Source organism: Ranitomeya variabilis, chromosome 5, assembly GCF_051348905.1.
Source record: "Ranitomeya variabilis isolate aRanVar5 chromosome 5, aRanVar5.hap1, whole genome shotgun sequence".
Classification (NCBI taxonomy): Eukaryota; Metazoa; Chordata; class Amphibia; order Anura; family Dendrobatidae; genus Ranitomeya; species Ranitomeya variabilis.
The window spans coordinates 592,983,540-592,995,746 of record NC_135236.1 but is presented as its reverse complement, the minus strand read 5'-3'; the positions used below and the strand labels follow the sequence as shown (position 1 = coordinate 592,995,746).

General features: G+C 34.0%; 5 non-coding genes across 5 annotated transcripts; all 5 read left to right on the top strand.

Annotated features, from left to right (window-relative positions):
• Window positions 1-1,149: 1,149 nt before the first annotated feature.
• Window positions 1,150-1,231, top strand: TRNAL-AAG (transfer RNA leucine (anticodon AAG)). Its single transcript has one exon. It is a non-coding gene; the product is annotated as a tRNA-Leu (tRNA).
• A 2,605-nt stretch (window positions 1,232-3,836) lies between these two features.
• On the top strand, window positions 3,837-3,918 carry TRNAL-AAG (transfer RNA leucine (anticodon AAG)). The gene has a single exon. It is a non-coding gene; the product is annotated as a tRNA-Leu (tRNA).
• A 2,605-nt stretch (window positions 3,919-6,523) lies between these two features.
• Window positions 6,524-6,605, top strand: TRNAL-AAG (transfer RNA leucine (anticodon AAG)). Its single transcript has one exon. It is a non-coding gene; the product is annotated as a tRNA-Leu (tRNA).
• Window positions 6,606-9,210: 2,605 nt separating this feature from the next.
• TRNAL-AAG (transfer RNA leucine (anticodon AAG)) lies at window positions 9,211-9,292 on the top strand. Its single transcript has one exon. It is a non-coding gene; the product is annotated as a tRNA-Leu (tRNA).
• Window positions 9,293-11,897: 2,605 nt separating this feature from the next.
• On the top strand, window positions 11,898-11,979 carry TRNAL-AAG (transfer RNA leucine (anticodon AAG)). Its single transcript has one exon. It is a non-coding gene; the product is annotated as a tRNA-Leu (tRNA).
• Window positions 11,980-12,207: the final 228 nt, after the last annotated feature.

The window sequence follows — 12,207 nt, the reverse complement described above, 5'->3', positions numbered from 1 at the left end:
GAGACTTACCTAAATTTTAACAGACTTGTGGGTTCAAATGCCACTAGTATGAGTTCTTTTAAACCTTTTTATCTTATTCTTATAATTATGCTAACATGCAAAATTAGCATATGCTTTAAACCCACTGCTGCCAGTATTATGAGATCTTGAAATGTTTTTGTACTTATTCTTATGATTTTGCTAACATGCAAATTAGCATGTGATTTAATCTTCTTTTGTATTTGCATGATTTTCCAGTTTTCAGTTCAGATAAAGACTGTTGAAAGAATCCTTGCTTTTTTCTAATGTTTAGAGACATGCCCATTCAAATCCCACTGCTGCCATTATTATGAGGTTTTGAGAACCCTTTGATCTAATTCTTATGATTTTGTATTTTCATGAGTGTGTTAATTTCTGTTTAGGAAAAGACAGTTGAAAGAATCATTGATTTTTCCTATTGTTAAGAGACTTACCCATATTCCAACAGACTTGTGAGTTCAAATCCCACTGCTGCCACTAGTATGAGTTCTTTTAAACCTTTTTATCTCATTCTTATAATTATGCTAACATGCAAAATTAGCATATGCTTTAATCTCACTGCTGCCAGTATTATGAGATCTTGAAATGTTTTTGTACTTATTCTTATGATTTTGCTAGCATGCAAATTAGCATGTGATATAATCTTCTTTTGTATTTGTATGATTTAGCAGTTTTCAGTTAAGATAAAGACCGTTGATAGAATCTTTGTTTTTGCCTAATGTTTAGAGACATGCCCATTTTCCAAAATGTACTAATTTTAAATGTTGTCAAATGTACTTCACTTTCTCTAAGGAAGCTTAATTAACCATGCTGTTTAAGGTAGCATGGCCGAGTGGTCTAAGGCGCTGGATTTAGGCTCCAGTCTCTTTGGAGGCGTGGGTTCAAATCCCACTGCTGCTAACATATTGAGGTTTTGAAAACCTTTTCAGCTTATATTTATGATTTTGCTAATAGAAAAATTAGCATATTTTTGTATGAGTGCGTGCTTTGCTTTTTTGGAAAAGACAAAAGATAGAATCATTGCTTTTTCCTTTTTGTTTAGAGACCTATCCATTTTCCACAATGCACAAGTTTAAAATGTAGTCAGATACACTAAACTTACTCTCAGGAAGCTCTTTTAATGATGCATTAGGTAGCATGGCCGAGCGGTCTAAGGCGCTGGATTAAGGCTCCAGTCTCTTTGGAGGCGTGGGTTCAAATCCCACTGCTGCCAGTATTATGAGGTTTTGAGAACCCTTTGATCTAATTCTGAGGATTTTGTATTTCCATGAGTGTGTGCATTTCTGTTTTGGAAAAGACAGTTTTAGACTTTAGTTTAGAGACTTACCTAAATTTTAACAGACTTGTGGGTTCAAATGCCACTAGTATGAGTTCTTTTAAACCTTTTTATCTTATTCTTATAATTATGCTAACATGCAAAATTAGCATATGCTTTAAACCCACTGCTGCCAGTATTATGAGATCTTGAAATGTTTTTGTACTTATTCTTATGATTTTGCTAACATGCAAATTAGCATGTGATTTAATCTTCTTTTGTATTTGCATGATTTTCCAGTTTTCAGTTCAGATAAAGACTGTTGAAAGAATCCTTGCTTTTTTCTAATGTTTAGAGACATGCCCATTCAAATCCCACTGCTGCCATTATTATGAGGTTTTGAGAACCCTTTGATCTAATTCTTATGATTTTGTATTTTCATGAGTGTGTTAATTTCTGTTTAGGAAGAGACAGGTGAAAGAATCTTTGATTTTTCCTATTGTTAAGAGACTTACCCATATTCCAACAGACTTGTGAGTTCAAATCCCACTGCTGCCACTAGTATGAGTTCTTTTAAACCTTTTTATCTCATTCTTATAATTATGCTAACATGCAAAATTAGCATATGCTTTAATCTCACTGCTGCCAGTATAATGAGATCTTGAAATGTTTTTGTACTTATTCTTATGATTTTGCTAGCATGCAAATTAGCATGTGATATAATCTTCTTTTGTATTTGTATGATTTAGCAGTTTTCAGTTAAGATAAAGACCGTTGATAGAATCTTTGTTTTTGCCTAATGTTTAGAGACATGCCCATTTTCCAAAATGTACTAATTTTAAATGTTGTCAAATGTACTTCACTTTCTCTAAGGAAGCTTAATTAACCATGCTGTTTAAGGTAGCATGGCCGAGTGGTCTAAGGCGCTGGATTTAGGCTCCAGTCTCTTTGGAGGCGTGGGTTCAAATCCCACTGCTGCTAACATATTGAGGTTTTGAAAACCTTTTCAGCTTATATTTATGATTTTGCTAATAGAAAAATTAGCATATTTTTGTATGAGTGCGTGCTTTGCTTTTTTGGAAAAGACAAAAGATAGAATCATTGCTTTTTCCTTTTTGTTTAGAGACCTATCCATTTTCCACAATGCACAAGTTTAAAATGTAGTCAGATACACTAAACTTACTCTAAGGAAGCTCTTTTAATGATGCATTAGGTAGCATGGCCGAGCGGTCTAAGGCGCTGGATTAAGGCTCCAGTCTCTTCGGAGGCGTGGGTTCAAATACCGCTGCTGCTAGTATTATGAGGTTTTGAGAACCCTTTGATCTAATTCTGAGTATTTTGTATTTCCATGAGTGTGTGCATTTCTGTTTTGGAAAAGACAGTTGAAAGAATCATTGATTGTTCCTATTGTTTAGAGACTTACCTAAATTTTAACAGACTTGTGGGTTCAAATGCCACTAGTATGAGTTCTTTTAAACCTTTTTATCTTATTCTTATAATTATGCTAACATGCAAAATTAGCATATGCTTTAAACCCACTGCTGCCAGTATTATGAGATCTTGAAATGTTTTTGTACTTATTCTTATGATTTTGCTAACATGCAAATTAGCATGTGATTTAATCTTCTTTTGTATTTGCATGATTTTCCAGTTTTCAGTTCAGATAAAGACTGTTGAAAGAATCCTTGCTTTTTTCTAATGTTTAGAGACATGCCCATTCAAATCCCACTGCTGCCATTATTATGAGGTTTTGAGAACCCTTTGATCTAATTCTTATGATTTTGTATTTTCATGAGTGTGTTAATTTCTGTTTAGGAAAAGACAGTTGAAAGAATCATTGATTTTTCCTATTGTTAAGAGACTTACCCATATTCCAACAGACTTGTGAGTTCAAATCCCACTGCTGCCACTAGTATGAGTTCTTTTAAACCTTTTTATCTCATTCTTATAATTATGCTAACATGCAAAATTAGCATATGCTTTAATCTCACTGCTGCCAGTATTATGAGATCTTGAAATGTTTTTGTACTTATTCTTATGATTTTGCTAGCATGCAAATTAGCATGTGATATAATCTTCTTTTGTATTTGTATGATTTAGCAGTTTTCAGTTAAGATAAAGACCGTTGATAGAATCTTTGTTTTTGCCTAATGTTTAGAGACATGCCCATTTTCCAAAATGTACTAATTTTAAATGTTGTCAAATGTACTTCACTTTCTCTAAGGAAGCTTAATTAACCATGCTGTTTAAGGTAGCATGGCCGAGTGGTCTAAGGCGCTGGATTTAGGCTCCAGTCTCTTTGGAGGCGTGGGTTCAAATCCCACTGCTGCTAACATATTGAGGTTTTGAAAACCTTTTCAGCTTATATTTATGATTTTGCTAATAGAAAAATTAGCATATTTTTGTATGAGTGCGTGCTTTGCTTTTTTGGAAAAGACAAAAGATAGAATCATTGCTTTTTCCTTTTTGTTTAGAGACCTATCCATTTTCCACAATGCACAAGTTTAAAATGTAGTCAGATACACTAAACTTACTCTCAGGAAGCTCTTTTAATGATGCATTAGGTAGCATGGCCGAGCGGTCTAAGGCGCTGGATTAAGGCTCCAGTCTCTTTGGAGGCGTGGGTTCAAATCCCACTGCTGCCAGTATTATGAGGTTTTGAGAACCCTTTGATCTAATTCTGAGGATTTTGTATTTCCATGAGTGTGTGCATTTCTGTTTTGGAAAAGACAGTTTTAGACTTTAGTTTAGAGACTTACCTAAATTTTAACAGACTTGTGGGTTCAAATGCCACTAGTATGAGTTCTTTTAAACCTTTTTATCTTATTCTTATAATTATGCTAACATGCAAAATTAGCATATGCTTTAAACCCACTGCTGCCAGTATTATGAGATCTTGAAATGTTTTTGTACTTATTCTTATGATTTTGCTAACATGCAAATTAGCATGTGATTTAATCTTCTTTTGTATTTGCATGATTTTCCAGTTTTCAGTTCAGATAAAGACTGTTGAAAGAATCCTTGCTTTTTTCTAATGTTTAGAGACATGCCCATTCAAATCCCACTGCTGCCATTATTATGAGGTTTTGAGAACCCTTTGATCTAATTCTTATGATTTTGTATTTTCATGAGTGTGTTAATTTCTGTTTAGGAAGAGACAGGTGAAAGAATCTTTGATTTTTCCTATTGTTAAGAGACTTACCCATATTCCAACAGACTTGTGAGTTCAAATCCCACTGCTGCCACTAGTATGAGTTCTTTTAAACCTTTTTATCTCATTCTTATAATTATGCTAACATGCAAAATTAGCATATGCTTTAATCTCACTGCTGCCAGTATAATGAGATCTTGAAATGTTTTTGTACTTATTCTTATGATTTTGCTAGCATGCAAATTAGCATGTGATATAATCTTCTTTTGTATTTGTATGATTTAGCAGTTTTCAGTTAAGATAAAGACCGTTGATAGAATCTTTGTTTTTGCCTAATGTTTAGAGACATGCCCATTTTCCAAAATGTACTAATTTTAAATGTTGTCAAATGTACTTCACTTTCTCTAAGGAAGCTTAATTAACCATGCTGTTTAAGGTAGCATGGCCGAGTGGTCTAAGGCGCTGGATTTAGGCTTCAGTCTCTTTGGAGGCGTGGGTTCAAATCCCACTGCTGCCAACATATTGAGGTTTTGAAAACTTTTTCAGCTTATATTTATGATTTTGCTAATAGAAAAATTAGCATATTTTTGTATGAGTGCGTGCTTTGCTTTTTTGGAAAAGACAAAAGATAGAATCATTGCTTTTTCCTTTTTGTTTAGAGACCTATCCATTTTCCACAATGCACAAGTTTAAAATGTAGTCAGATACACTAAACTTACTCTAAGGAAGCTCTTTTAATGATGCATTAGGTAGCATGGCCGAGCGGTCTAAGGCGCTGGATTAAGGCTCCAGTCTCTTTGGAGGCGTGGGTTCAAATCCCGCTGCTGCTAGTATTATGAGGTTTTGAGAACCCTTTGATCTAATTCTGAGTATTTTGTATTTCCATGAGTGTGTGCATTTCTGTTTTGGAAAAGACAGTTGAAAGAATCATTGATTGTTCCTATTGTTTAGAGACTTACCTAAATTTTAACAGACTTGTGGGTTCAAATGCCACTAGTATGAGTTCTTTTAAACCTTTTTATCTTATTCTTATAATTATGCTAACATGCAAAATTAGCATATGCTTTAAACCCACTGCTGCCAGTATTATGAGATCTTGAAATGTTTTTGTACTTATTCTTATGATTTTGCTAACATGCAAATTAGCATGTGATTTAATCTTCTTTTGTATTTGCATGATTTTCCAGTTTTCAGTTCAGATAAAGACTGTTGAAAGAATCCTTGCTTTTTTCTAATGTTTAGAGACATGCCCATTCAAATCCCACTGCTGCCATTATTATGAGGTTTTGAGAACCCTTTGATCTAATTCTTATGATTTTGTATTTTCATGAGAGTGTTAATTTCTGTTTAGGAAATGACAGTTGAAAGAATCATTGATTTTTCCTATTGTTAAGAGACTTACCCATATTCCAACAGACTTGTGAGTTCAAATCCCACTGCTGCCACTAGTATGAGTTCTTTTAAACCTTTTTATCTCATTCTTATAATTATGCTAACATGCAAAATTAGCATATGCTTTAATCTCACTGCTGCCAGTATTATGAGATCTTGAAATGTTTTTGTACTTATTCTTATGATTTTGCTAGCATGCAAATTAGCATGTGATATAATCTTCTTTTGTATTTGTATGATTTAGCAGTTTTCAGTTAAGATAAAGACCGTTGATAGAATCTTTGTTTTTGCCTAATGTTTAGAGACATGCCCATTTTCCAAAATGTACTAATTTTAAATGTTGTCAAATGTACTTCACTTTCTCTAAGGAAGCTTAATTAACCATGCTGTTTAAGGTAGCATGGCCGAGTGGTCTAAGGCGCTGGATTTAGGCTCCAGTCTCTTTGGAGGCGTGGGTTCAAATCCCACTGCTGCTAACATATTGAGGTTTTGAAAACCTTTTCAGCTTATATTTATGATTTTGCTAATAGAAAAATTAGCATATTTTTGTATGAGTGCGTGCTTTGCTTTTTTGGAAAAGACAAAAGATAGAATCATTGCTTTTTCCTTTTTGTTTAGAGACCTATCCATTTTCCACAATGCACAAGTTTAAAATGTAGTCAGATACACTAAACTTACTCTCAGGAAGCTCTTTTAATGATGCATTAGGTAGCATGGCCGAGCGGTCTAAGGCGCTGGATTAAGGCTCCAGTCTCTTTGGAGGCGTGGGTTCAAATCCCACTGCTGCCAGTATTATGAGGTTTTGAGAACCCTTTGATCTAATTCTGAGGATTTTGTATTTCCATGAGTGTGTGCATTTCTGTTTTGGAAAAGACAGTTTTAGACTTTAGTTTAGAGACTTACCTAAATTTTAACAGACTTGTGGGTTCAAATGCCACTAGTATGAGTTCTTTTAAACCTTTTTATCTTATTCTTATAATTATGCTAACATGCAAAATTAGCATATGCTTTAAACCCACTGCTGCCAGTATTATGAGATCTTGAAATGTTTTTGTACTTATTCTTATGATTTTGCTAACATGCAAATTAGCATGTGATTTAATCTTCTTTTGTATTTGCATGATTTTCCAGTTTTCAGTTCAGATAAAGACTGTTGAAAGAATCCTTGCTTTTTTCTAATGTTTAGAGACATGCCCATTCAAATCCCACTGCTGCCATTATTATGAGGTTTTGAGAACCCTTTGATCTAATTCTTATGATTTTGTATTTTCATGAGTGTGTTAATTTCTGTTTAGGAAGAGACAGGTGAAAGAATCTTTGATTTTTCCTATTGTTAAGAGACTTACCCATATTCCAACAGACTTGTGAGTTCAAATCCCACTGCTGCCACTAGTATGAGTTCTTTTAAACCTTTTTATCTCATTCTTATAATTATGCTAACATGCAAAATTAGCATATGCTTTAATCTCACTGCTGCCAGTATAATGAGATCTTGAAATGTTTTTGTACTTATTCTTATGATTTTGCTAGCATGCAAATTAGCATGTGATATAATCTTCTTTTGTATTTGTATGATTTAGCAGTTTTCAGTTAAGATAAAGACCGTTGATAGAATCTTTGTTTTTGCCTAATGTTTAGAGACATGCCCATTTTCCAAAATGTACTAATTTTAAATGTTGTCAAATGTACTTCACTTTCTCTAAGGAAGCTTAATTAACCATGCTGTTTAAGGTAGCATGGCCGAGTGGTCTAAGGCGCTGGATTTAGGCTCCAGTCTCTTTGGAGGCGTGGGTTCAAATCCCACTGCTGCTAACATATTGAGGTTTTGAAAACCTTTTCAGCTTATATTTATGATTTTGCTAATAGAAAAATTAGCATATTTTTGTATGAGTGCGTGCTTTGCTTTTTTGGAAAAGACAAAAGATAGAATCATTGCTTTTTCCTTTTTGTTTAGAGACCTATCCATTTTCCACAATGCACAAGTTTAAAATGTAGTCAGATACACTAAACTTACTCTAAGGAAGCTCTTTTAATGATGCATTAGGTAGCATGGCCGAGCGGTCTAAGGCGCTGGATTAAGGCTCCAGTCTCTTCGGAGGCGTGGGTTCAAATACCGCTGCTGCTAGTATTATGAGGTTTTGAGAACCCTTTGATCTAATTCTGAGTATTTTGTATTTCCATGAGTGTGTGCATTTCTGTTTTGGAAAAGACAGTTGAAAGAATCATTGATTGTTCCTATTGTTTAGAGACTTACCTAAATTTTAACAGACTTGTGGGTTCAAATGCCACTAGTATGAGTTCTTTTAAACCTTTTTATCTTATTCTTATAATTATGCTAACATGCAAAATTAGCATATGCTTTAAACCCACTGCTGCCAGTATTATGAGATCTTGAAATGTTTTTGTACTTATTCTTATGATTTTGCTAACATGCAAATTAGCATGTGATTTAATCTTCTTTTGTATTTGCATGATTTTCCAGTTTTCAGTTCAGATAAAGACTGTTGAAAGAATCCTTGCTTTTTTCTAATGTTTAGAGACATGCCCATTCAAATCCCACTGCTGCCATTATTATGAGGTTTTGAGAACCCTTTGATCTAATTCTTATGATTTTGTATTTTCATGAGTGTGTTAATTTCTGTTTAGGAAAAGACAGTTGAAAGAATCATTGATTTTTCCTATTGTTAAGAGACTTACCCATATTCCAACAGACTTGTGAGTTCAAATCCCACTGCTGCCACTAGTATGAGTTCTTTTAAACCTTTTTATCTCATTCTTATAATTATGCTAACATGCAAAATTAGCATATGCTTTAATCTCACTGCTGCCAGTATTATGAGATCTTGAAATGTTTTTGTACTTATTCTTATGATTTTGCTAGCATGCAAATTAGCATGTGATATAATCTTCTTTTGTATTTGTATGATTTAGCAGTTTTCAGTTAAGATAAAGACCGTTGATAGAATCTTTGTTTTTGCCTAATGTTTAGAGACATGCCCATTTTCCAAAATGTACTAATTTTAAATGTTGTCAAATGTACTTCACTTTCTCTAAGGAAGCTTAATTAACCATGCTGTTTAAGGTAGCATGGCCGAGTGGTCTAAGGCGCTGGATTTAGGCTCCAGTCTCTTTGGAGGCGTGGGTTCAAATCCCACTGCTGCTAACATATTGAGGTTTTGAAAACCTTTTCAGCTTATATTTATGATTTTGCTAATAGAAAAATTAGCATATTTTTGTATGAGTGCGTGCTTTGCTTTTTTGGAAAAGACAAAAGATAGAATCATTGCTTTTTCCTTTTTGTTTAGAGACCTATCCATTTTCCACAATGCACAAGTTTAAAATGTAGTCAGATACACTAAACTTACTCTCAGGAAGCTCTTTTAATGATGCATTAGGTAGCATGGCCGAGCGGTCTAAGGCGCTGGATTAAGGCTCCAGTCTCTTTGGAGGCGTGGGTTCAAATCCCACTGCTGCCAGTATTATGAGGTTTTGAGAACCCTTTGATCTAATTCTGAGGATTTTGTATTTCCATGAGTGTGTGCATTTCTGTTTTGGAAAAGACAGTTTTAGACTTTAGTTTAGAGACTTACCTAAATTTTAACAGACTTGTGGGTTCAAATGCCACTAGTATGAGTTCTTTTAAACCTTTTTATCTTATTCTTATAATTATGCTAACATGCAAAATTAGCATATGCTTTAAACCCACTGCTGCCAGTATTATGAGATCTTGAAATGTTTTTGTACTTATTCTTATGATTTTGCTAACATGCAAATTAGCATGTGATTTAATCTTCTTTTGTATTTGCATGATTTTCCAGTTTTCAGTTCAGATAAAGACTGTTGAAAGAATCCTTGCTTTTTTCTAATGTTTAGAGACATGCCCATTCAAATCCCACTGCTGCCATTATTATGAGGTTTTGAGAACCCTTTGATCTAATTCTTATGATTTTGTATTTTCATGAGTGTGTTAATTTCTGTTTAGGAAGAGACAGGTGAAAGAATCTTTGATTTTTCCTATTGTTAAGAGACTTACCCATATTCCAACAGACTTGTGAGTTCAAATCCCACTGCTGCCACTAGTATGAGTTCTTTTAAACCTTTTTATCTCATTCTTATAATTATGCTAACATGCAAAATTAGCATATGCTTTAATCTCACTGCTGCCAGTATAATGAGATCTTGAAATGTTTTTGTACTTATTCTTATGATTTTGCTAGCATGCAAATTAGCATGTGATATAATCTTCTTTTGTATTTGTATGATTTAGCAGTTTTCAGTTAAGATAAAGACCGTTGATAGAATCTTTGTTTTTGCCTAATGTTTAGAGACATGCCCATTTTCCAAAATGTACTAATTTTAAATGTTGTCAAATGTACTTCACTTTCTCTAAGGAAGCTTAATTAACCATGCTGTTTAAGGTAGCATGGCCGAGTGGTCTAAGGCGCTGGATTTAGGCTTCAGTCTCTTTGGAGGCGTGGGTTCAAATCCCACTGCTGCCAACATATTGAGGTTTTGAAAACTTTTTCAGCTTATATTTATGATTTTGCTAATAGAAAAATTAGCATATTTTTGTATGAGTGCGTGCTTTGCTTTTTTGGAAAAGACAAAAGATAGAATCATTGCTTTTTCCTTTTTGTTTAGAGACCTATCCATTTTCCACAATGCACAAGTTTAAAATGTAGTCAGATACACTAAACTTACTCTAAGGAAGCTCTTTTAATGATGCATTAGGTAGCATGGCCGAGCGGTCTAAGGCGCTGGATTAAGGCTCCAGTCTCTTTGGAGGCGTGGGTTCAAATCCCGCTGCTGCTAGTATTATGAGGTTTTGAGAACCCTTTGATCTAATTCTGAGTATTTTGTATTTCCATGAGTGTGTGCATTTCTGTTTTGGAAAAGACAGTTGAAAGAATCATTGATTGTTCCTATTGTTTAGAGACTTACCTAAATTTTAACAGACTTGTGGGTTCAAATGCCACTAGTATGAGTTCTTTTAAACCTTTTTATCTTATTCTTATAATTATGCTAACATGCAAAATTAGCATATGCTTTAAACCCACTGCTGCCAGTATTATGAGATCTTGAAATGTTTTTGTACTTATTCTTATGATTTTGCTAACATGCAAATTAGCATGTGATTTAATCTTCTTTTGTATTTGCATGATTTTCCAGTTTTCAGTTCAGATAAAGACTGTTGAAAGAATCCTTGCTTTTTTCTAATGTTTAGAGACATGCCCATTCAAATCCCACTGCTGCCATTATTATGAGGTTTTGAGAACCCTTTGATCTAATTCTTATGATTTTGTATTTTCATGAGAGTGTTAATTTCTGTTTAGGAAATGACAGTTGAAAGAATCATTGATTTTTCCTATTGTTAAGAGACTTACCCATATTCCAACAGACTTGTGAGTTCAAATCCCACTGCTGCCACTAGTATGAGTTCTTTTAAACCTTTTTATCTCATTCTTATAATTATGCTAACATGCAAAATTAGCATATGCTTTAATCTCACTGCTGCCAGTATTATGAGATCTTGAAATGTTTTTGTACTTATTCTTATGATTTTGCTAGCATGCAAATTAGCATGTGATATAATCTTCTTTTGTATTTGTATGATTTAGCAGTTTTCAGTTAAGATAAAGACCGTTGATAGAATCTTTGTTTTTGCCTAATGTTTAGAGACATGCCCATTTTCCAAAATGTACTAATTTTAAATGTTGTCAAATGTACTTCACTTTCTCTAAGGAAGCTTAATTTACCATGCTGTTTAAGGTAGCATAGCCGAGTGGTCTAAGGCGCTGGATTTAGGCTCCAGTCTCTTTGGAGGCGTGGGTTCAAATCCCACTGCTGCTAACATATTGAGGTTTTGAAAACCTTTTCAGCTTATATTTATGATTTTGCTAATAGAAAAATTAGCATATTTTTGTATGAGTGCGTGCTTTGCTTTTTTGGAAAAGACAAAAGATAGAATCATTGCTTTTTCCTTTTTGTTTAGAGACCTATCCATTTTCCACAATTCACAAGTTTAAAATGTAGTCAGATACACTAAACTTACTCTCAGGAAGCTCTTTTAATAATGCATTAGGTAGCATGGCCGAGCGGTCTAAGGCGCTGGATTAAGGCTCCAGTCTCTTTGGAGGCGTGGGTTCAAATCCCACTGCTGCCAGTATTATGAGGTTTTGAGAACCCTTTGATCTAATTCTGAGGATTTTGTATTTCCATGAGTGTGTGCATTTCTGTTTTGGAAAAGACAGTTTTAGACTTTAGTTTAGAGACTTACCTAAATTTTAACAGACTTGTGGGTTCAAATGCCACTAGTATGAGTTCTTTTAAACCTGTTTATCTTATTCTTATAATTATGCTAACATGCAAAATTAGCATATGCTTTAAACCC